The sequence below is a fragment of the Oreochromis aureus genome, linkage group 3, assembly GCF_013358895.1.
Source record: "Oreochromis aureus strain Israel breed Guangdong linkage group 3, ZZ_aureus, whole genome shotgun sequence".
NCBI lineage: Eukaryota > Metazoa > Chordata > Actinopteri > Cichliformes > Cichlidae > Oreochromis > Oreochromis aureus.
The window spans coordinates 33,191,303-33,216,938 of record NC_052944.1 but is presented as its reverse complement, the minus strand read 5'-3'; the positions used below and the strand labels follow the sequence as shown (position 1 = coordinate 33,216,938).

Below are 25,636 nucleotides of genomic sequence, written 5' to 3'. Positions count from 1 at the left end.
TTTCTCCCCTTTTGCCTCCCAACATCATAATGTTACTAACCATCCACCCCCTCCTCTCTTTCTCTCTTTCTTTGTCCACCCTTCTTTTCCCCCTCCAATCTGTGTCTGTCTTCATCCAACTTTATTTCCATCCTCTTTTTCCCACTTTATTTCCACTTCCTCCAACCCTTACATACAACTTCCTCCTCCAGCTTCTCCCCCCTTCCAGCGGGAGGTTCCTACTTCATGATCAGCCGCTCCTTGGGTCCAGAGTTTGGGGGCGGTAGGCCTGTGCTTCTACTTGGGCACAACCTTCGCTGGAGCCATGTACATCCTGGGAGCTGTCGAGATCCTTCTGGTGAGTTGCTTTGTTTGCTTTGTTGTTGTTCCAGTTAGCATTGTGTTCTCCAGACTTTTCTCTGGGTGTAAAGACCAGGGTTCGTACGGGTGCTTGAAATCCTTGAAAATGCTTGAATTCTAATGTCATCTTTTCAAGGTTTGAAAAGTGCTTGAATTTCAGATGTGGTGCTTAAAAGTGCTTGAAAATGTAACTGTATTTCATTCACAATAAATAGCTATCTGATTGAATTGTTTTCTTATCAGATAGAGAAATAAAATGAGACATAAAAGCAAAATTTCCCGCCTGGGCTGCCTTGCGTCTGTTTCAATATGTGACCGCCCTCCCTCGGACAGTCGGGGATGAGTGCGCTGAGTGTGATGCAGTATGGCAGCGCTATTACGGAATATGCTGTGAACTTAGCTAACATTACTTAGCAGTAATATGAGTTAATTTACTCAAGTGAAAGCTTTAAACATTAGCCCGATACATAACTAGCTAACTTAAGGCTTTCTGATTAACCCTCTGGGGTCGACGGACCCAGAGTCTCCATTTCAACTTGGGTCGAACGTGTGGACTTCAAGCTATATACCAGTTTTTAAATTGTGTTGATAGGTCACGTAAAACCGATGTTTTTTTTGAGGGGGTTCTGAATAAAACAGTGGCGTTTACTCCGGGAAGAAACGGTAAAACGGCGTTTTTTATGGAGAGCGCTAGCAAACACGCTTTGCTTGTGAGTGAAAAAAGAAAAACACTCCTTCCTATTGGTGGAAAAATGTACCATGTCGACCAATCAAAAAAATGATATGGCAACATGTGGTATTTGGTTGTAGGGAAGAGGGAGAGAGCGAGTGAGCGAAAAAGAGAGAGAGAGTTTTGATACGTGAGAGATTTGTGATGTTTATCATGTTTGGAGTCTCAAGTTAGTGTGTTGTCTTGTGTAGTTAGTGTGTAGTGTAGTTGTTGTTTTGTTTTGTGTGTCAGTTCTACTAGTGAATGTCACAGTTGCTGCAAAAAAGCCACCAAAGGCAGATTGCAGTGTAAACGCTGAGTGACACACCTGCTGTCAGACCTGCAGGATTTACCCCTGTGCTGTCTAACTATTTTTTGGAGTTGCATAAATAAATTGTGTGCCTTCTTATTTTTGGCAGAACACCTGATTGTTCTGTAACTAGTTTTAAATGGTTATATGAAAAACGTCTGAGCCTTGGCTGCGTTTTTAGGTAAATAGTACCATATGACTCTGTTGTTTGCAAAACTTGTGCATATTTTTTTTTAAAAATGTACAATTTCTATTTGCATTTCAAGTTATGAAAATGATTCGTTAAACATGCTTGTGGTTTTTACAGTCAAAAATATCACTTTCTACTTGTATTTTAAATTTTGTCTGAATTTGGATAAATTGTGCTGATACAATATGTCAAAATGAGAAAATAACAGATTGGCAAGATAAACAGTTTTTAAAGGTGAAATATAGAGGTCAAATCAAAAGTAGTCAAAAACGGCCAATTATACCCTGGACACCAGAGGGTTAAAGGCTAAAAGCAAAGTGTCACCAAGTACTGTTTATATTTGTGTGTATTACTGCAGCTTTTTTTGAGTATTAACTTGGTGCCTTTGGGTGAAATAATGGTGATATGAGGGACTGATCCATATGGTCACAAAGACTAGCCACTTGTTTCTGTGCTACCAAAGTTCCCTGGCTTTCATTCAAAATGTGTTTATCGTCAGCACCTGCACATTAAACTACTTAAACATTATAAATGTCTTCAAGCGCACACTGAGGCCTGTGGGGCACTATCAGCCACTGAGACAGTAGACACATTTGTGTATTTGTATGTGAATATTTCATACTTTAAGGCTGCCTGTTTATTTAAGGGAGATGAACAAAATACATTGGAATTGTACATAACATCACAGATGATAAATTCAATAAATGGTAAATGGCCTGTACTTGTATAGCGCTTTACTAGTCCCTAAGGACCCCAAAGCACTTTACACATCCAGTCATTCATCCATTCACGCACACATTCACACACTGGTGATGGCAAGCTACATTGTAGCCACAGCCACCCTGGGGCGCACTGACAGAGGCGAGGCTGCCGGACACTGGCGCCATCGGGCCCTCTGACCACCAGTAAGCAACGGGTGAAGTGTCTTGCCCAAGGACACAACGACCGAGACTGTCAAGCCGGGGCTCGAACCGGCAACCTTCCGATTACAAGGCGAACTCCCAACTCTTGAGCCACAATCGCCCACATTAAATAAATTCAATAGATTTTAAGTAGATGCTTGTGCATTCTTACAGTCTTATATGTTGAATTGAACTATGTGATCTGTTCAAAGCCTCCCAGTCAGTGCTGTTCTCCATGCCTGTCTGACTGTACATGATGTTATTAGCACAAACACTTTAAAGGTGATCATTTATGACTTCAGCAATAATACAGACAGCAATGTAGTTAGCAATAAAACAGTTAGTTTTATTGGGAATTAACTTAAAAACAACAAACAAACATCTGTCTCTCCTATTTTTTTTTGTCACAAAAGCATCAATATCTGATGAGAAGACTTATTTCTTTTGGGTTTTTGAACAGGAGAAGAATATCTCTAACTAGTTGATTTGTTCACATTTTCACATCTCAATTTTTAAGTGAAATGTGCATTTTGAGTTTATACAAATATGTATATAAGGCGACCGTTTCCTTTTGCAGTATTTTTTTGTGTGGTGCGTTTTCTATTTCTTAAAAAGGGGAACAAAAGTGTTTGTTCACCTAGGATGATTTGTTTTAATTTTTACATGGTCTTACTGAGGTGATGCGAATTGAAACATGCATACTTTTTTTTTTTTTTTTTTTTTTTGATGGGGGTGGGATGGGGATGTGCTGGAAAAGCTTGAAAAGGGACCCTGAAAGTGCTTAAAAGTGCTTGAATTTGACCCTGAAAAAGGCGCATGAACCCTGTTGATTAAACCATGGTGCTTTAAAATGCTTTAAAGTGATGGTGTTTTATGTTTTCTCTCATGTACAGTGTGACCCATTTATTTAGGTAGTTTAAGTGTAATTTGTAGTTACCTGGAGATGCTGTATTTTCTGCAGTTCCTGCTTTCACTGAAGCTTTTGATTATTTCTTTGATTCTCAGTGCTCAGGCTATTGTCTCCTTCCACTCTCTATCAGATTTTTATTTTTCCATTTGCAGTACTTGCCATTTCCTTAAACATAGTGTGATTTGCTGGGTCTGTGTGTGTATATTTGAAATCTGTGTGTTTCTGGCAGGTGTTTGGCCACGGGAAAGATGACTGGGAACCTACGTGGGCCCTGCTGCTGACAGTTCTGATAGCTGGAGGGGGGGGGCACAGAGTCAGCCCCATCCCTCACCCCACCCCAGTCCAAGCAAACTTTAGATGATCTCTCACATGAATTTTCATTTCTGCCCCCCACCATCCCACCTTGTGTGTGTGGGTGTGGTGTGGGTGTGGTGTGGTGTGGTGTGGTCGACAGCCCAAAAGGACGAAGGCAAGGAAGGCAGCAGGTCCGGATAGAATCTGCTCCAGACTGCTGCAGGACTGTACAGAACAGCTTTGTCAGGTGATCCTGTACATCTTACATATTTCTCTCATGTTTCATCTTGTGTCAGTACCAAAGAATATTTCCTAATAGTCATAGTTTGTGTGTGCGTGTGTGTGTTCTTATATATCAGAGAGTGAGTGTTTGGACACGCCTTCTCATTCAATGGTTTTCTTCTTCATGACGATTTACATTGTAGAAATATTCACCTTTTATGGCTGCACTGGTTTGCCAGCTGAAACATGTAGATGCATAATTTTTACAGCCTTTAAGATCGAATTCATGTTGGGGTTGAATCACAGATTTTTACATATAAAATAAACAGTTAATACTTCTAGTCTCTTGACTAAAGAGATTCTACTGTGATGATTAAGCCTATGAGCAGGAGGTGTCTCTCTCTGCACTTCAGAGTACACCAGAGTTTTGTGTTGAGGCCTCTGGTGGATTGAATTCTTTAAACATGAAAACAGAAAGAAGGAACCTGCTTTAAAATCCTTCGGTACTCGCACTTCCTCCGGCAGTTCAAAGAATTGCGTGTAATGTTAATTCTGAACTGGATGAAGTTCTTAAAGTGCATAAACTGAACCACTGCGTGAATATCCGGTCTTTAAGTCTGACGTCACTAGCCGTGTCTGGGCTTAAACTCCGCTGCAGGTCCATATATCAAACGATCACTGAGGCATTACTGAGAGTTGAAAAACTTTCTAAAGTCTTTCATTTTTAATAAAATGATCAGTGTTCTGCTCTACCAGGTGTAGCAATTGAGTTTAACATCCAGGCATCCATGAAAATGGAATTTATGATATTTAACGGAGTTAGAAGTTAGCAGGAAGTTAGCTCGCTAGCTTCCATCTAAATACAATATAGCATGTCCTGACTGCAGGGGTTTTGGAAACAAATTCAAACGTACAGCTCTGCTATCACTTCTGACATAAATGAAGACAGAAAACTAAACAGCAGTGACTTTTGTAGGGGTACTGAAGTTTGGCCAGCTGGTATATAACTATGTGCTACGTGACCGCTAGCGACGCAGCTATGTGAGCATAATATAAACAAGCTAACTTTTTTCCGCTCGATAAAAGTTAACGTGAAGATTCTCGGCGGTCAGGAACAAATGTAATCGCATGGCAGGATGCCGTAAACGGACCAAACTTCAGCCAGGAGAACAACTGAGATAATCCATCCACATTAGTCATTCATATACTGCTGCACGGGCTGGGCTGTAGTTGCATCTTAAGGTTTTAAAAACTGAGCTTAATTAAATGATTAGCAGTAATAAAAGCCGAGGGAGGTCAACAGTGATCACTGACTGTTTTAGGAGCTTTTTGAGATTAAATAGAAGAAAATACAAAACATTAAACACGTTAACAACACAAAAGCCATATTAAACGCAGACTACTTTAGGCCCGGAAGTAGGATTCGTCACGTCATCACTTAAAGACCGGATAAGGTTAAATGTGGACCTGAGATCTCAATAAAATATAAATTCCAGTCTGTTTTCCACTAATCTCTACAACAGCTGTTTTCTCACCTCTTCTGAGCATGTCCATGTACCTCTTCTCTGCACGACAGTGACATCATATACCTGTGAGGACGCTGATGATGGAGCAAAGGTCTCAGATGCTGAGACAGATGCGACTGTCTAAATCTAATCGGCACAGAGAGGTAGGTGTGGAAAGCTTACAGCGGGGTTTTGTGTGGTGTGAAAAATGCCTGTAGGTTTGCGTAGGGTTGATTAGGAGTTGTGTTTGAAACTTTATGCAAGCTGGGTCTTAACAAGCATTTGTTCACCACTTTCACCAGGAGAGCCCTAGCAGTAGCAGCAACAGTGGTAGGCCAGAGGCAGGCGTTGCTACAAGGTTTCAGGTAGCGCTGGGCGATATGACGATATGTATCGTGTGAGCGATAGAAAAGTGTCTATCGTGCCATTTGTCTTCTATCGTTTTTAACCCAATTTTTATAAATTATTACATAAAATATATAATTAACCCTTTACAACCGGTCGGAGCAGGCACACTCCGTTTTACCCTAACTATTTTTAAATCCCTGTAGAACTGGAACCACGTAAGGTAGCGCAATAATGGTTTTTTTGCATATGAAACCGGAGGAGTTGTACTTACATCTAATGCCATTAGCCTGCCCTAGGTCACGGTTTCCTTCCACATATAGCTTTGCAAAAATTACATAAGAAGCACTTGCAGCAACAAAAAGATAATATTCCAGAAACACGCTTTGCCGATGTTCATAACACTTCCTACGTTGGCATATACGTCAGCGCGAACTATCGCATGTCCGCCATTACCTGCCAGAAACCGGAAGTGACGTCATTTTCGCGAAAGGGCCTTATAAGCCTATGTTGGTGTTTTTAAAAGTCATGTTTGACTTCATGCTTTTCTGCATCGTTTCTGGGATGCTTAGAACTCAAATTATACTATTTATTTTCATTTTTCCTGTAGTATATAAAAATTAGTGCATCTCAAAAATAAAACTATGAAGACACTCAAAATAAATTTCTCGTGGTTGGAAACTATTTTGTGCAACTTTTTTGTATTTACAGTTTTGAAGGATACACCTCTTAAATTTTTCTAACTAGAAATTTATGTAAAAAACAATCAAAAACGATTTTCAATTTTTTGTAGTTTATTATTACAGGTCAGGAGGGTGTCCGCCTGATCTCGAAGTGTCTGAGTGTTTCTCACATTCTTATAGCTTCAGCCCCCCTCCAAACTAAGCATTCACATTGTTTCTCTCTTACGGTGCCTAAGTTATGACCTTGGCTTCCTGTGCAGTATGCTCTGTTCTTTTCTAATCAGACAAATAAGGCAGTGATTCTCTGAAAACAGTATTTCTTATAACGCAGCAGTATCATGGGTCATAAAACAATATCATTCATTCACAATAAATCTGCAGTCTAATGCAATACAAATCAGTTTAATAAATGTAATAGTTATCCCCTTCTTCTAAGTCAGGAGAATAATGCAAACTAAAACTACATAATAATTTCACAATCTTTAATTAGGGGTATAACGTTGCATAAGATAATATAATAATCTCACAGAAGTCATCACCATCTACTCCTGATTAGAGAAACACTGAAGCATAAAGACAGTGGAACTGGAATTAATGGGTGGAAGCTGGAACTTTCCATTTAATGCCATTCTGAAGTTATGGAAAGAGAAGCCCCTATAAACAAAGTCAAAGGGCTTTTACTCTGAAATGCAAAATGAGATTGATTTGAGATTGAGATGTTACCACTGTAGAGTTGTGTTATGGTTTGCATGAACTCCAATTACTTAGTGGAAACAGTAATTGTCCTGTTAACAGCATCTGCGTTTAATTATAAAAAGGTACCTCACAAACAATTATAATCAAGACATTGACGTGATAAAACTGTGGGGTTGTATACTGTCAATGTAGAGTGAAATGATCTTGTGTAAACAGCAACTTTGCTTTTAAGGGTTTAAGGGATTCTGAAGTCAGTGAAAGAGTGGGTCATATATTGGCAATTTCAACGGGACATTACTTTGAAAGGCAAAATCAAGGCGACTTGAAATTGACTTTGTATCCCGTGATAGTGTACACTGCACACTGTCGATCTAGAGTGAAATTATCCTGTGGAAACAGAAATTTTCATTTTTAAAACATTCTGAAGTAATTGAAAGAGTATATCACATATGGGCAAATTCAACGGGCCATTAATTTGAAAGGCAAAATCAGACTGACTTGATATTGACATGACATACTGTGTGGGGCTGCATACTGTCAATACAGAGTGAAATTATCCTGTGGAAACAAGAATTTTTCTTTTAGAGAATTTTGAAATTCTTCCAAGAGTAATCAGATATTGGCAATTTGGAAAGGCTTTTATTTTGGAAAGCAAAATCAGACTGACTTGATATTGATATGGTATCACTGTGGGGTTGGATACTATTGATCTAACATGGATTCATCCTGTGGAAACAGCAAATTTCAATTTAAGAGCATTTTGAAATCGTTAAAAGAGTAGGTCGTCTCTGGGCAATTTGAAAAGGCTTTTAATTTGGAAGGCAAAATCAGACTTACTTGATTTTGATATGGTATCACTGTGGGGCTGTATACTGTTGATCTAAAGTGGAATTATCCTGTGGAAACAAATTTTCATTTTTAGAGCATTCTGAAATCACTGAAAGGTAGGTCTTAAATGGGCAATTTCAACGGGCCATTTGAAACGCAAAATCAGACTGACTTGATAATGACATGGTATCATTGTGGGGTTGCATACTACTCTTGATCTAGAGTGAAATTATGCAGTGGAAACAAGAGTTTTTCTTTTAGAGAAATCAGAATTCATTGAAAGATTATTTCCCATATGGGCAATTTGAAAGGGCTATTATTTTGAAAGGCAAAATCAGAATGACTTGAGATTAACATGGTATCACTGTGGGATGGAATACTGTCAATATAGACAGTAATTATTCTGTGGAAACAGCAATTTTCCATTTTAGAGCTTTCTGATGTCATTGAAAACGCACACCGATATATGGTCAAATTGAAAGGGCCATTATTTTGACAGGCAAAATAAGAATGATTGTTATTAACATGGTATCACTGTGGTTGTATACTGTCAATATAGACTGCAACTAGTCTGTGGAAGCGTGAATTTTCCATTCTGAATTAATTGAAAGAGTAGTTCAAAATTAACATTCAGAGGGCTTTTACTTTAAAGCCATCTCCTTGTGCATTTCAATATTGACATGTTGCTACTAGAATAATAGGGTATGTCATTTGTATCCAACATTAGAGTGTGCAAACAAGAGAAATTGATATTTGTGAATGTGCTCTTAATTTACTGTAAGTTGGTATTTATTTTGAAATCATGCTTCGGGAGCTTTTATTTTGAAATCCGGTTTCCACATCCCTTCCCTTAATACTTTGTTTTAGGTTCCTGTGTATTCAAAGTGGAGGCTGGCTTGACTGCAATGCTGGAATTGGAGGCTGGCTTGACACCAGTTAAAAACAGGACCTGTGCAAAAACCTGTGCTTACATTCAGTCTCAGTTTCAACTGTCTGAACTGTCTGTTAAATTCATTATTTGTTAAGTAGCCCTCTGTATAACTAACCATTCAGGATTTATAACACTGATACGAAGCTAACACTTTCTGTGTATTGGTGACAGTTAAAACTGATGAGCAGCATTTCTCAGGTCCGTGAGCAGGTTCAAAGTCAAAAAAATAAGTTCAAAGTCCATGAGGCTACTACCTGATTCATTCTGCTGCCTCATAATGTCATCAATAAAACACACAGATTCTGAGCTGGAGAAGTGAACAGACTCACCAGTTGCTTCCTTTGTATGTCCAGCGAATAGTATCCTGAGGGAGAGTCAGAGAAAAGCTTGCATTAAACTGTTTAGCATCAGTCTGAGTGACGCATTTTCTCACAGCATGTATGACTTTAACAGTATTTCATTTCCCCGTTTGCACACGCTGACAGGACCCAGTATGTAAACAGTGTCCTGGACAAACACCACAGTTTGTTTAGAAGATGTAGCCGCAGCCTGATGTAGGTTAGTGTGCATACGCACGGATCTTTGGACAGATAAACATGACGCAAACAAAGTATTTACTGCTGGGGAAGCGCTAACACACAATACAGCTGGTGCCTGGCACCACAAACAGTTTCCTTTTATAAGGCCTCACAAGTACTCATCAGTCAGTGACTATATCAAAGACTCCCACATGACATTAATAATGCTGATTTGGCTCTCTCAGTCTAGGATTAACTCTCCTTCAGTATTAAGATTATCACTACGATTGTCTTCATTCTGTTTTGTTGTTTTATTATGTAACTTTACTGTCCTCCTCTGTGTAAGGACCTCTGGTCAGCCTGTACTCTGTGTCTGCAGAGCAGTTTAGTTTCATCGCTCTGACAAAGAAACTTTCTTGGATACTTGGAGGTCAGGAGGTAGAGCCAGAGAAAGCCATAGTCGCTGGAAGGGCAGTGTTTCGATCCTCTGCTCCCACAGTCTGCATGTTTACTTATCCATGGGGAGCTACTGAACCCAAAAAGGGCTTATATGAATCTCTTTGACTAGGTGAACAATGCATATAGTAGAAAGTGCTCAAAGTGATTGCTCCAGTGTGTTCATCTTCCTTTTAGCAGGACTATTTAAAAGTTATTGGTGGTGGGCTCGGCAGCCTACATCCACTCCAGCTCCTCCTTTTCCTTCTGTGCTGTATTTGGCCTAAAATCACATCTGCTCACTGATGTCTGCTCTGTGACTCTTTCGCTGTGCTTGCTGAACAGCTGCAGATAGATGTAACCTTTAACTGCAGCCATCTGGGCTAAAATAGCTCACAAACCCTGCCTGGTAGTGGGAGGAAAATTACATTTCTGGTCTTCGCCTCCTGTCAAACTAGACTCGTATGTACATTGCAGCAGAGGATGCTGTTATGGAACGAGTTGCAGCATGTCGTTGGCGGCGCTATTGCAGCGGATAGTGCTGGGCGATATGACGATATATATCGTGTGGACGATAGAAAAGTGTCTATCGTGCCATTTGTCTTCTATCGTTTCTAACCCTAATTTTATAAATTATTACATAAAATATATCACTAACCCTTTACAACCGGTCGGAGCAGGCACACTCCGTTTTGCCTAACTATTTTTAAATCCCTGTAGAACTGGAACCACGTAAGGTAGCGCAATAATTTTTTTTTGCATATGAAACCGGAGGAGTTGTACTTACATCTTATTCCATTAGCCTGCCCTAGGTCACGGTTTCCTTCCACATATAGCTTTGCAAAAATTACATAAGAAGCACTTCCAGCAACAAAAACAAAATATTCCAGAAACGCGCTTTGCCGATCCGATCAGCTGTTCATAACACTTCCTACTTTGGAATCTAAGTCAGCGCGAACTATCGCATGTCCGCCATTACCTGTCCGAAACCGGAAGTGACGTCATTTTCGCAGAAAATGTAGTTTTTTACCTTCAAAGCCTATATTGGTGTTTTTAAAAGTCATGTTTGACTTTATGCTTTTCTGTATCGTTTCTGGGATGCTTAGGAGTCAAATTACACTGTTGGAAATAGTTTATTTTGATGCACATGCTGTTTTGTTTTTTTGCAAATTTGCATTATAATATTTATTTTCATTTTTCCTGTAGTGTATATAAAAAATTAGTGCATCTCAAAAATAAAACTATGAAGACACTCAAAATAAATTTCTCGTGGTTGGAAAGTATTTTGTGCAATTTTTTTGTATTTACAGTTTTGAAGGATACACCTCTTAAATTTCTCTAACTAGAAATATTTGTAAAAAAACAAAACAAAAACGATTTTCAATTTTTTCTAGTTTATTGCACTTTTTGCAATTTATGTAGTTACTATGGACTTAATGCATACATATTATTAAAATTTGGGCTATAACACTTGTATTGATGTATGGAAACTTGAAATGCTCCCACAAATGGCACTACAGCATGTAAAATGTAAAGATAAGCTCTGGCGGACTTGGTTCTATGGTAGATCTTAAAGGGTTAAATAGCCTGTGGCAAATATATTAGTGTTGTCTTCTCACTATACATGCTCCATTTTCTCTTGCATAAAGTTAAAAGTATAAAAAATATTTTTCGCAAAGAAACTGTCTTGTGGTTTTGCGACCTGGTGCTGCTATACGTGCGCCCGGATTTGCGACATGCTTTACGGTAACTCAAAACAAAGACTGCACCCTCTCCACTCGCTGTTTACAAACTGCGTACTTTCCAGATGACCACAGGTCAGGTGGTATATTGTGATATATATCGTTATCGTGATATAAAATAATTCATATCATGATAAATATTTTTCCATATCGCCCAGCACTAGCAGCGGAATGCGATCGACTCACGTTCAGTTTTTTTGTTTTTTTTTTTTTTGTGGTCACAGCTTTTGGACAGAATTATAAGGAAGCAAGATTTTTTTTTTTTTTTTTTTTTTTTTTTTTTAATATGTTGCAAATAAATCAAAAGTACCAAAAAGGTTAAGAAATACATTTTGTGTGCTTACAGGCTTAAGTTACAACCTTTCATTTTGACTAATTTCTTAAAATTTTGTTATTACCATATAATCTGCCTTTCCATTAAACTGCTGCTCGTCACTCATCAGTGTCACGGCTGAGCAAACATCCTGATCTCTTACAGGACTATGCATCTCTTTAAAAAGAGACCAAGACCAGAGTCAGCCCCATCCCTCACCCCACCCCACTCCAAACAAACTTTAGATAATCTCTCACATGGATTTTCATTTCTGCCCCCACCATCCCACCTGGTGGGGGGGGGGCGGGGATCCTCACCCCGACCCAGCCCAGCCCAGCCCAGCCCCACATCGACAGCCCAAGAGGACAAAGGAAAGGAAGGCAGCAGGTCCAGATAGAATCTGCTCCAGACTCCTATGACAACACAAGGCAAGAAAACAAAGTGTTGATCTTAAACTCTAACAAAGCCTTTAAAGTTTCCGCTGAACCCTCTGCTCTGTCTCTGCCCAGGTGTGGCGCAAGTGTTTAATGCGAATCTTCACAGTGGCCCAGATGGAGGATAATTCCATCCAGATGAAGAAGGATTTGTTAACCTTCACCTATCAGCTACGCATCGATGCTGAGGTGGAAGTAGTGGAGATGGTGCGCACAAAAACCCAGAACGTCTCCCTCATTTCTTCTTAAGTAGCTTTAAGTTTGCTGAAATGATCTTCCAAGAAAGAAGGAAAGAAAGAGAGAATAAAACAAGCTATACTAGATTTAAATCCAGCTGATCTCCCTTTAAGGTCATCCTTTTAAGCACTGCTTCAATTACATTACCGGGTCTGACCACTTGCACTTTGACTGAAATATTCACCTTTTATGGCTGCACTGGTTCACCAGCTGAAACCTGTAGATGCATAATTTTTTACAGCCTTTAAGATCGAATTCATGTTGGGGTTGAATCACAGATTTTTACATATAAAATAAACAGTTAATGCTTCTAGTCTCTTGACTAAAGAGATTCTACTGTGATGATTAAGCCTATGAGCAGGAGGTGTCTCTCTGCACTTCACAGTACACCAGAGTTTTGTGTTGAGGCCTCTGGTGGATTGAATTCTTTAAACATGAAAAGCAATTCATCTCATGTAAACAATAACGTGGCTGTTTACGTTTGGACGAAAAGCCCAAATGCACAGAAACAGCTGCGTTTTCAAAAATACCGTGTAGGTGCGGACGAGCGTAAAAAGAGTTAGTAGTGTATTTTATTACTACCTGTAATTTATTGCAGATTACATGTATTTGCTTAATTGTTTACTAAATGTTTGAGGTGTGAAATAAACTGCAGTGGAGCAAAATATGGGTGTGTGTGGTTGGAGGATGTGTTCGTGCGTGCGTGCGTGCGTGTGTGTGCGCGCGCGAGAGGGGGGGGCGTGAACATTTTTCTTGTAAAACAAAGGGGGGCCCAGCAAAACAAGTTTGGGAACCACTGGCCTAAGGTGTGATATAAATGACTAAAGTGATAGCTCAGCCTGTAAAATGTGAACTGTCTCAGTCAGCAAAACAAAGAAACACCAACAGCTCCCATCAGGATACTTTAAAAAGGAAAAAAAAACTCTTTAGCGATCCAACAGGTGCTTCCAGGTGTATAAACAATGGCAAAGTAAACAAATTCCCCCTCTCTCTCTCTCTCTCTCTCTCTCTCTCTCTCTCTTCACCTCCTATGACCGGCAGGTTTATGTTCTCCGACCGCGACACAACTGCCGGCAGCCCGGCTGGAAACATGATCACCATGTCCAAGAAGCTGCTGTGGGGCGCCACTACCAGGATCGGCGCCTCCTTCACGTCCGCCTTACGACCTTTCACCTTAACCCAATGGAAGCCCACGCAGAAGAACACTGCACGGCCCAGCAGCCACAGGATCGGGTGGAACAGCCAGCGCCGCCAGCCTGATAAGGGTTTGGAGCGTTCCTCCTGAGACAGGCCGGCCAATCGCAGCACAGCGACGATCCAAGCAGAGATTAACAAGATCCACGCCAGGAAGACCCGTATGGGGAGCAGGGTGCAGCCCAGGATGATGCCCTGCAGGATCAGAGGGGAAAATTAGAGATGTTTAAACATAATGCAGGGTTCAATCAAGTGAAACACACACCACCAAACATCCAAAACACTGTTTCATGGTCTAAATCTAAAAAGATGCCCTCTTTAGTTCTTTTCATGGCATCACAAAGCCTTAGTCAATCTAAACTCAACCACTCAACACGGGACACATCAAGCTCAGCTTGATTTAAAGGTCAAGTTTAGGCGAAGTCATTGTTTCAAACAAACAAACATTATTCCTGCTGATTTAAGAAAATGTAAGATATATGAATCGTAGTGTTTGTTTATATAATGCTAATGAGCCATGTTTGCTTGGTGGAGCTGGTTAAATGCTCTTCGGGTGAAACCTGCTTAAAGATAACTAAGAGGCAAAGTGGAAATCCATCAGAATGATGGAAGGTTTTTCTTTTTCTCTGTTTTTCATTAATAATAAAGCGAGCGAGCGTGTGCGTGTGTGTGTGTGCGTGTGTGTGTGTGCGCGTGTGTGTATTGCTTTTATTAATCCCTCAAAGCAGAAGAAGTAGAAACAATGCTTCCAATATGGCAGCCTGATTAAAGAGCCGGTGAGGCTTTAGTCTTTAACATCCACAACAGACAGACCTCTACACGCTGCACACAGGGAAACCCTTGCTCTGAGTCTTCACCCACAGCAACACTTCCCTGTCATCATCTGTGCTGCGACTCCATCAAGGCAAAGGGAAGCAACACGTAAACATTTTCTCAAACTGCTGCGCTGAAACCGTTTCCAAAGAGCATGCTGTGTGAGACGATAAACCTCATTTAACCTTTTAACCTGTGGCTTCCGGAACAAACTCAGGCGAGTCAGTCACTGCAAACACATTTATAGCATCAAGTGTTTGTCAAATTAAAAGGATGTGTTTTTCTACAGCTAGGATCATTTTCTATGTGCAGTAAAGTGCATCATCGGTGTTCAATCATACATTTTGTAATTGTTATAAACAGAACAAATGTTTTCTCAATTCACTGCTTGATTCTTAACTTGTTTAAATGAAACATGATGAAATGTCTGCATTATTTTTGAAATGTCCTTGGCAGCGCATGTGTCTGCATTGTAATTTACTAATAAAATGTCCTGTGTGTACTTTGGTGTGTGATTTATATTATTTTAAATGGTAAATGGCCTGCATTTGTATAGCACTTTACTCAGTCCCTAAGGACCCCAAAGCGCTTTACACTACATTCAGTCATTCACACACTGGCAATGGCAAGCTACATTGTAGCCACAGCTGCCCTGGGGCGCACTGACAGAGGCGAGGCTGCCGGACACTGGCGCCACCGGGCCCTCTGACCACCACCAGTAGGCAAACGTGGGGTTAGTATCTTGCCCGAGGATATTTGGCATGCAGCCAGGAGGCAGCCTGGGATCGAACCACCGACCTTCTGATTAGTGGCTGACCTGCTCTGCCACCTGAGCTACAGCCACCCCTATATTATATTTTATTGCGCATAAATCAGTAATTTTATTTTACAGTTACACACAGTCTTATATCTCTGCTTGCTGATGTTGTTTCCAGTGTAAGTAACTTTAAAGTGGCTGCATGACAAATTTTCTTAGGGATTAATAAAGTATTTTGATTCTGATTAATGTGTAGTATTTAATGATTCAGTAATGAATGAACTTTGACCTTCTTGGAAAGCCTTTCACTTCATTTGAAAAGCAGTGCTGTGTTAAGCTGCCTTGTTGGCTGTAATAGTTTACAGATGAAGCATCTCCTCTCTTGTCACGTGCCATTCATTCTCATTCCCTCTGCTTTACTGCTTCCATGATGTTAAGCTGATTTTAAATACTGATCTGATACTTCCTGGAGGTTTTTATTGTAGAAAGACTCTTTCTGATGAAACATCAGCTGAACTTGTCAGATCAGTGTGCTGAAAGGAAAAGGTATAACATCTTTTCTGACATGCAGTGGAGCCCCGAGAGTCTGAGACCAAGGGTGAGAAACCACCTCTTGATTTAGGTTTGAATTAAGTTTGACAAAGTTTATTCTGAAATGACAATATTGACTTAAAATGTGATGGAAAACTTTAATCTTACAGTTTTTTTCTATTGGTTTGGCGCAGTTTTCACAAGCAATTGGTACATTTCCAAAACTCTTATTACTTATATCACAACAGATCATCAAAAGTGCACCTTTTTCAAACATTTCAGCATATTTTCAATTGTGTTAGTACAATACACATAATGACAAAATATCCTTGACACTACACAAAATAAGTGTTTCATCTAAATAAATGTTTCGTTCACAGTTACTGCCTTTCATAATGTTATCACTATAAAATTTTGGATTTGCATCTCTTATTGGCAGTGTTGGGACTAACGCGTTATTAAGTAACGCGTTACAGTAACTACGTTATTATTGTGGTAACGAGCACGGTAACTAGTTATTATGCCAAAACCAGGAACGCGTTACTCGTTACTGGGATTTAGATAGGCTCGTTACTCGTTACTTCGTGTGGTGGATATCGCGGAGCTTCCACAGATTCAATAACATTAGCAAGTGGTGGAGGCCAGCAGGTGGATGAAGGAAAAGGGAGGCAAGAGGAGAGACCCAAGCGGCCGCCGGTCCGCGTGTCAGGTGAACTGAACTTCAGGTAAGAAGTTATGACCTGCAGTCTATCGAGTCAGATATAAACCAAGTTTAGGTGGAGTTTATTTTCGGTATGCTGACATTTTCGTACTGCGTGCTAGCTAGCATGACGGAGTTTCTATACAGCTGGGTGGGTGCTATGTTACTGATGTTGAACTTTATTTTGTTCATACGGTTAATTATTAGAGTTGCCAACCGTCCCGTAAAAAACAGAATCGTCTGGTATTCAGAGAAAATATTACGCGTTTCGTACTGAGGTGAAAAGGAACACAGTTTGTCCCGGACTTCAGCTACAATGAAAAAGACACAAAGCTGAAGCTGCACAGCTGCCTCTTCTTCTCTCATTCTCTCCCGTTTCTACTTCAATCATGAAACTGATCAATGATCAGCTGATCGGCTTTTCTCTCTTGTTTATTTATCGCCCACTTTGCGCCAGAAAGAAGAAACCAGTGGATGTCGTGTTAAACAACAGCAGCACGTTTAAGCTTGATCAGCTGTTGTTAGAATTTATTTAATATTAATTTCTAGTATCAGCTGATGTTTGCTGGAGCCACAGCTGTAAAGCTGCTGGTCATGATATCGGTTTGGTTATCTGGTGAGAGGGAAACATGCAGATGAAACCAGGAGATGTCCTTACTGAATCATCAGAGCTGAACAGGTGATGGAGAAACAGGTTTACCTTTTAGGTGACATGAATGAGTTGAAGGGAAGTTATGAACTGTTTCTGAGAGACAAATAACACCAGGATCCTTTTCTACGTAGCTGACAGCTGGTAACTGTGCAGGGGCGGGTCTAGCAAAGTTTTGCCAGGGGGCCAGGTAGGGCATTAACAGGGAAAGGGGGGCACAAGGAAATACTTTTCTTTATTATTCTCATTTAAAATGTCTCTCTTTTAAAAAAATAATTATCTGAGTCTTGCAACAAACAATTGATAGATTGATACATATATACCATCAGAACAGTGTACATCACTGTCACAACAGTGTTTGTTTTCATTCAAAGGCTTTATGATTTTTCCTATAATGGTGGGCCAGTCTCTAGTCAAAATGCCCAGGATGATTTTTTTGTCTCAGTCCAGCTCTGTATGCAGCTCATCTGCAGTCTGGTGTTACCTACATCTTCCTATTCAGAAGGCAGAATTTCCAAGTTCTGAGTACAATCAAAAGCATCACGACTGCAGTTTTTGTGTTGGATGTAAAAAGCAGGCTAGAATCATGGCGGCGGTCAACGACGGTCCAGGCGTGGGATTTCTCTCGTGGAAATGTGCACATTATTTTTTCCTTTCTGTTGGTAGGTGGCACAGTGCACTTGTGGCAAGTAAGCAAGCTAGAAGACTGGCAATCTGGCTGGGTATCCAGTTACGGAAGCAACACATTAACAAGAGAATTCTGAGTAAAACCAAAGTTACTTTCCCTAGTAACTAGTTACTTTGAAAGTAACGAGTAACTTGAAGTAACTGAGTTACTTTTTTAGAGAAGTAACTAGTAATGTAACTAAGTTACTAATTTAAAGTAACTTACCCAACACTGCTTATTGGTCAGTTTAATACATTTGTCTGTCACTTCATTCAGCTGATCTTAATGTTTAATCAATGAATCATTCATTATGTCCATGGATTTCCAACTTGACTGATTGTTGTCTGGTCATTTGTAAGTTACACATTGCTGCAAGAGCTTTCAATCCAGAAATACTAATTGCTAATTGTTTCCCCCTGATGATCACAATTAGTTACCATATAAGTAGAACTGTGTTTGAGACTTTGCACTGTTCAAATATGGAGCAGGATAGACTCGTAGGGAGAGGAAGCCTTCATCGGAGAGGTGGTGGTGGTGCTGCTCCTCGACAGAGAGGTGGGCACAGACAAAGAGAAAGAGGTGGTGCTCCTCCTCGACAGAGAGGTGGTCTTCAGAGAAGTGTAGGCAGAAGACAACGCACCATCATCTCTAATGAAGTCCGGGCCATCATTCTTGATCATATGGTTAACAGAGGCTTTACCATGGCTGAGGCTGCCAGGTTGGTACAGCCTAATTTACAAAGGTCAACTGTCAGCTCTATCATCAGAACTTTTCACCAAGAAAACCGGTATGTCTGCTATAGCAACTTCACTTCTAAAATATAGTACTCTATTGTATAGATGAACAACATGTAATTGTCAGTTTACAGTAATGTAATTTGTAATACTTCAATATTGACAGTATATGATTATCCTCAGAATTAACAGGAGACAACCTGGTGGTGGTCGCCACGTGTTTTGACTGACCAGCAGGAGTTGGCTGTGGAGGAAATGGTCAGGGCAAGGAATGACATACGGCTGTCTGAAATCAAACAGGCTATTGAGAACAGCAATGACACCTTTGCCAATGTGCCATCAATTAGCCTTCCAACGATGTCCCGGCTTTTGAAGAAGCACCAGGTTTCCATGAAACAAATTTACTTGGTTCCTTTTGAGAGGAACAATGTCCGAGTGAAACAACTGCGTTCAGAATATATTCAGGTACAATACTAAACTAGCATGCAATTACTGTAACAGTACTGACAACTATTAGTTTTTTTTTTTTTTTTTAACTACTAACTAAATTATCATTGTAGAGGGTGATGGAGCTGGACGCTGCTGTGAATCATCACACGTATATTTTTGTTGATGAGGCAGGTTTCAATCTGGCAAAAACTACACGCAGAGGATGTAACCTTATTGGACAAAGGGCTACCATCCAAGTCCCTGGACAACGTGGGGGAAACATCTCAATGTGTGCAGCTATATCTGAAGATGGTGTGGTAGGCTGTACACCAGTATAGTTGTTTTTTTTTTGTTTGTTTTTTTTAAATGAACTGGAGCAGGCCTGTGTAATGGAATTTCTTTTACTTATGTACTAATCACATTATTTTATTGTATAATGCCTTGGTGCCACTGATTTTAACATGTCTGACACCCATACTGTAAGAAGGAAGTTGGGGGGAAGCAGACCACTCCACAGGAAGAGTCTTTTGTCTCTTCGAGGACTCTGGGAGGTAGCAAGGGAGTGTGAACCTTAAGGTGTGAAACAGCTGGGTACTGCCTTTTGTTCCTGTGGAAGGTATTTAACTGAGAGCCATGCTAGGCTCAGTGAGACTCTGCTGACCTCCCCCGTGGTCATGCAGGCTCTCCACAAGCTTGGTTTTCTGTTCTGTGTGTTTTGATTAAAGAATGTTAGCTACCGCTCATCTGCAGGCTTTATTTAAGTGGGAAAACTTCCACAACACCTGTCAGGGAGAAGACATTGTCTATGTTGTTGTAAGATAAGAACCTTTATTAGTCCCACACGTGGGAAATTTGTTTTGTCACAGCAGGAAGTGGACAGTGCAAAAGTTATGAAGCAAAAATTAGAATAAAATAAGAATGAATACAGTACACAACTGTACAGAATAGAATATAATACTATATACAGTAGAATAAAATAGAATAAAATATACAATAAGATAAGAATAGAATACAAATGCTATATACAACTGAGTAAAAATACAACGATGCCAGAAAAGATTATTGCACATTAGTCTTATTGCACATTTGTGGATGTGTGTGTTTGATCAGTTAGTCTTTATTGTAGAGTCTGACAGCAGTGGGGAGGAAAGACCTGCAAAATCTCTCCGTCCCACACCGTGGGTGCCGCAGCCACTGAAGGAGCTGCTCAGTGCTGTCACAGTCTCCTGCATGGGGTGGGAGATGTTGTCCAACAGGGATGACAGCTTAGCCACCATTCTCCTGTCACTCACCACCTCCACTGGGTCCAGAGGGCATCCTAGAACAGAGCTGGCCCTGCGGATCAGCCTGTTCAGTCTCTTCCTGTCCCCAGCAGAGATGCTGCCGCCCCAGCAGACCACACCATAGAAGATGGCTGAGGCCACCACAGAGTCATAGAAGGTCTTCAGGGTGGGCCCTCCACCCAAAGCGACCTGAGTCTCCGCAGCAGGTACAGCCTGCTCTGCCCTTTCCTGTAGAGGGCGTCTGAGTTATGAGTCCAGTCCAGTTTGTTGTTCAGATGAACACCAAGGTACCTGTAGCTGTCCACAGCCTCAATGTCCATACCTTGGATGTTCAGTGGTTGCAGTGGAGGATGTTTGTGCCTGTGGAAGTCTACCACCAGCTCCTTGGTTTTACTGGCATTGATCTGGAGGTAGTTCAGCTGGCACCAGTCCACAAAGTCCTGAGTCAGTCCTCTGTACTCCTTGTCGTCCCCATCAGTGATGAGGCCGACTATTGCAGAGTCATCAGAACTTCTGCAGGAAGCACTGGGTGGAGTTGTGGGAGAAGTCTGCAGTGTAGATGGTGAAGAGGAACGGAGCCAGAACTGTTCCCTGTGGGGCCCCGTACTGCAGGCGACCCTGTCCGACACACAGCCCTGAGTCCTCACATACTGTGGTCGGTCGATGAGGTAGTCCAAAATCCAGGTAGTGAGGTGATGGTCCACTCCAGAGTTCTCCAGCTTGTCCTTCAGAACCGAGGGAAGAATAGTGTTGAAGGCACTGGAGAAATCAAAGAACATGATTCTCACAGTGCTCCCAGTGGTCTCCAGGTGCGCGAGGGAACGATGTGGGAGGTGAATGATGGCATCATCCGCTCCAGTGCCAGGCTGGTAGGCAAACTGAAGTGGGTCCAGTGATGAGCTCACAAGGTGCGAAGCTGAGCCAGGACCAACTGCTCCAGGGTCTTCATCAGGTGGGATGTCAGAGCCACCAGCCTGTAGCTGTTGAGGTCCTTGGGCGTGAAGTCTTTGGCACTGGTACAACAGGGGTTTTTCAGAGCTGTGGGACTCTTCCCAGCCTCAAGCTCAGGTTGAAGAGGTGCTCCATCACACCACACAGTTGGTCCACGCAGGACCTGACGACCCTCGAGCTGATGCCATCTGGACCCGCTGCCTTCTTGGCTTTAATCCTCCTCAGTTCCCTCCTAACCTGGGTGGTTGAGAGAGACAGGCTGGAGCCTTGTGTTGAGTGTGTATTGGATGCTGTTGTTGGGGGTGGGGAGGAGTGAGGAGTGTGGGACAATGTCAGCTTCCACCATGCACAGCTGGTTCAGGAATGGTTTCAAACACATCCTCGCTTCATGACCCTCTATCTTCCACCATATTCCCTTTCCTCAACCCAATTGAGGATTCTTCTCTACATGGAGGTGGAAGGTGTATGATCGCCATCCCCATGAGCATGTCTCCCTTCTTCAAGCCATGTGTGAAGCTTGTGGTGATATTGGTGACAAATTGTTTATTCACATAGTAAAGCAGTAGCTAGGGAACTCAATAAGTAGGAACAGTGATAGTTTAAAGACATTTTCTACAATACAGAGGATTTCATCATCCGCAGTTTGTGAAAACTGTGGTTAAAAAAACAAATCAGTAAATTCACAAATGATGGACTCTTTTCAGAGGTACGCTTCATGTACTGATTAACATACACTTAAAAGATGTACATTAGGGTGCACACTGGTTATGCCATTACGGAATTTGCTCAAGAGTCTGTTTAAGCTAAAAACTTGAAAAATGTATATCTGTATATTTTAAATCAGTAACATAGATAAAATGTTTTTGGATAACAAACGAGTCACAATTTAAACACTGTTTAAATAATCAAAGAGACATTTACAAAGGGCAGGCTACAACAGACATGCTTACCAGGAGCTGTTTTGTCTCTTTTGCATAAGCCACACCAGAAACGCTCTGTGCGGATAGCAAAGTCTGCGCTGTGGGAGTGTCCGGACCCTCCACGCCAGGATCTGCAGCACAACCTCGCACTGGTCCCCAGGGGCACGGCAAACTTGTAAGCGCTAGTTCCGGCTCCCGAAAAATATGCTTGAGTTGTTCTTGTGTCCAACAAAAATGAGTTCTGCTATGTTTTATTTTTAATGTTACTGCGTTGAAGTTAGCACAATTTAAAATCAAAAAATTATTAGTCTCTTAAATGAATGGCATCTTGTTAGACCGGGAACGGGGGCTTAAAACTATTACATTGTTTTACATCTTGTGCACTTGGGCACACTTCAATGAAACTCGAAAAGTGGGACACACAATATGGAGATGATGACTTAGCATTTGTTAGGGAGGGGTATAGAGACGTACGTATAGAGAGGAGGAATTCCCATTCATGTACTCTGCAATGTACATTGTGTCCTTGTAACATGTTTACTTTTTTTTTCTAAATAAATAGCTGTGAAAAAACCCATCAAAGTTGAGGTAAGTATTCACCACAGTATCATGTTTTTTATTATTAGGGTCAAATTTCTCTTTGTGTAAAAATTAAGCCAACATCCAAGTGTCAAAGGTCAGTTCTAAAAAAACAAGTCAGTCCCTGAAGCTTATTTGTGCCACAGATGCTAATTCAGTGACTGCGTGTAAGGAATGTTTTGGGACCTGTCTGATCTTAAAAAACTAACGTTGTTACATTACAGCAATATTGAGGAAAGTTTTAACAGCTGATCATGGAGCAGGATGAAGGTCAAAGGGAAAGTCCCTGCCACGCTTCCGGTTATGCTTCCATCCGGCGTAGTCATCCAGCCGGTCCGTGCTATATCGCCCCTCCTGACCCGGAGTGGTATAACGTTTTTTGGGGGTTTTTTTTACACCAATAGGAAATGTGATGATCAGATCTGTTATTGTGGTAAAATTGTTGTAATTCCACGCCACATAAAAAAGTGTCTAAATATTTGTGTGGAGACTAAAGGTGTAAATGATGTGTTGGAAATAGGTAGAGAGAGGTAGGGAAAAAATAACATGTACAACAATGAGAATCGGCTGTGTGGCACTGTTTTATCTGCTAGCCAACAAGTCTTAATGACAGCTTGTAGCAGAGATTGAAAAAATCATTCTTCAAAGATAAGGAGATAAACACAACACGGTACCAGTAATAAAAGTCTAAACAAAGGCGCATTGACACGATATCAGTTCTATCAAACTGCCAGACAGTTTGAAGTTGACGGGAAACGTCAACAGCAATTGGGGTGCCTTCAAGCAATGAGTCCAGCTGTACGATTTGAAACCAAGACAGTGCGAGAAAGGTAGCATTAATGATTAGAATTGCTGGACTTCAAGCTATTGCCCACATAGCAAGCAGGTCTGGCCCGGATCTGGTATCAAGCCAGCACTGCTGGCTGACTTCTGGCATGATAAGACGTATGTCATCCAGATATGGGCCAGGCATATATGGCACTGTCTACGTGATGGCATGCCACATCTGGCTCGATTGTGGTTTGGTTTATGTGGCCCAGGCTCATAGAAAACAGGTCTGGCCTGGATCCAGCATCAAACTGGCACTTCTGACTGACTACTGTCACGGCAGAGTGTATGTCAACCAGATGTGGGCCAGGTCTGGCAATGAGGCACTATTTATGTTCCTATTTTAGTTAGAAGACCCAAATGCCTTGTTGCAATACTATACTGCTATGGTAGCCAATGTTTCAAATGCAGGTTTGACAGGTTTGTGAGTTTACACTTTATCCAAAACCTAGTGAGGGTTTACTCATCTTTGCCAATGGGTGGCTGTAGCTCAGGCAGTAGAGCAGGTCACCTATTGTTCGGAAGGTTAGTGGTTCGATCCCTGGCTTCTCCAGTCTGCATGTTGTGAATGTGTATAAATGTAGTTAGGAAGCACTCCGTTAAGCAGAAGTGTGTGGTTGGGTGAGTGTGTTGTGTAGAGCACTGGGAGAGTTAAAAAATGCTATATACGAATGAGTCCATTCACTGTCCGAACTGAGTTTCGGCATGTTACTTTTGCACTATTGTGCACATGTTGTTATTACATGGCTTAATTAAGGTACACATTAGGCTGACATCTGGGGCCAGAACTGAAACTGTTCTGGGCCAGCACAGGGCTAGCAGTATGTCAGCAACTGGCCCATGGCTGCACACAACTTACACGTGGCCCAAAGGATGACAGATGTAATCCACACATGGGCCTGCATAGGACCACCAGTGTGTCTGCAACTGGCCTTGTGCTGGCCCATGTGTGGGCCACCTTTGGCAAACCAGATCTGGGCCTTCAAAGGGCCGTCATTCTTGGCGGTATGTGGGCCATGTGTAAGCACATTGTGTGGGCCACAAACACTGCACCTTCAATTCAAGGTTGGGCAGATACTGTTTCCTGAGACTACCAATGGAACATTTAATAGAAGGACTCAAAGGTGTCAGAGTTCATGTGGATGACATAATTATCTGGGGCTGTAAATGCAAGAACAAATGAGGAGAGACTGATCAGGGTATTTGAGCAGGTTCACAAATATGGACTTAAGCTCAACAAGAGCAAATGTTGGTTTGCAGTGCAAGAAACTGTGTTTTGGGGAGACAAACTCTCAGCTCAAGGAGTTCAGCCTCACCAAGAAAAAGTCGAGGCAGTACTGGACATAAAGATCCACAGACAGTGCTTCACTGTTATGCTTGTGCCATCTGCCATATTGCTTTGTGTTTGTTGTTTTAAACATATGTTTTAGTGATATACAGGTTTAAAAACAACCTTAAAAAGTGAGTATGTGAGTTTATTCTCATTGTTATCTTCTTCAAAGACAAGGAGTTAAACAAAACAAGGATGACCAAACTAAGTGGACCAAAATTTCACACAACATAAATGTGTGATGGAGAGACAGGAAGTTGGGAAATAGTTTTACTAAAAGTTCATAAAACAAGATACAAAAAAAAAAAAAGACACAAACAAACAGGAAAACTTGTTAGAAAAGATAATGAGAAAGAAGGTTATTGCAACTAAATAAACATGCAAAGACTGACTGTAGTGTTTATACAGAGGAACTAATGAGGTGAATGTAAACAGGTGAGCAGGAAGGAGGAGACGATGGAGTCCTTTGATTGGCAGGACAGGTGGATGAGGCTGAAATGACCAGAGAGTCAGTGACATCATGACACCGAGCTGAAACATTCAGAAATGATTAAAAAAAAAATATCTAGAAATAATAAAACAACAAAATTTATATCATAACTATTTATTTTAATGAATATAATCAGTGATTTTGTCATTGATGAGTTTGAGTTTTGTCCAATTATTCTCTTTGTCTTTGAACTCATTGTTAACTGAAAGTTTTAACAGTGATTGTGGTTTCTGATGTG

General features: G+C 41.1%; 1 long non-coding RNA gene across 1 annotated transcript; it reads left to right on the top strand.

Annotated features, from left to right (window-relative positions):
* Positions 1-257: 257 nt before the first annotated feature.
* LOC120439241 lies at positions 258-12,246 on the top strand. Its single transcript, XR_005612489.1, has 4 exons — positions 258-337; positions 3,590-3,901; positions 5,453-5,545; positions 12,038-12,246. It is a non-coding gene; the product is annotated as an uncharacterized LOC120439241 (long non-coding RNA).
* The last annotated feature ends 13,390 nt before the right edge of the window (positions 12,247-25,636 follow it).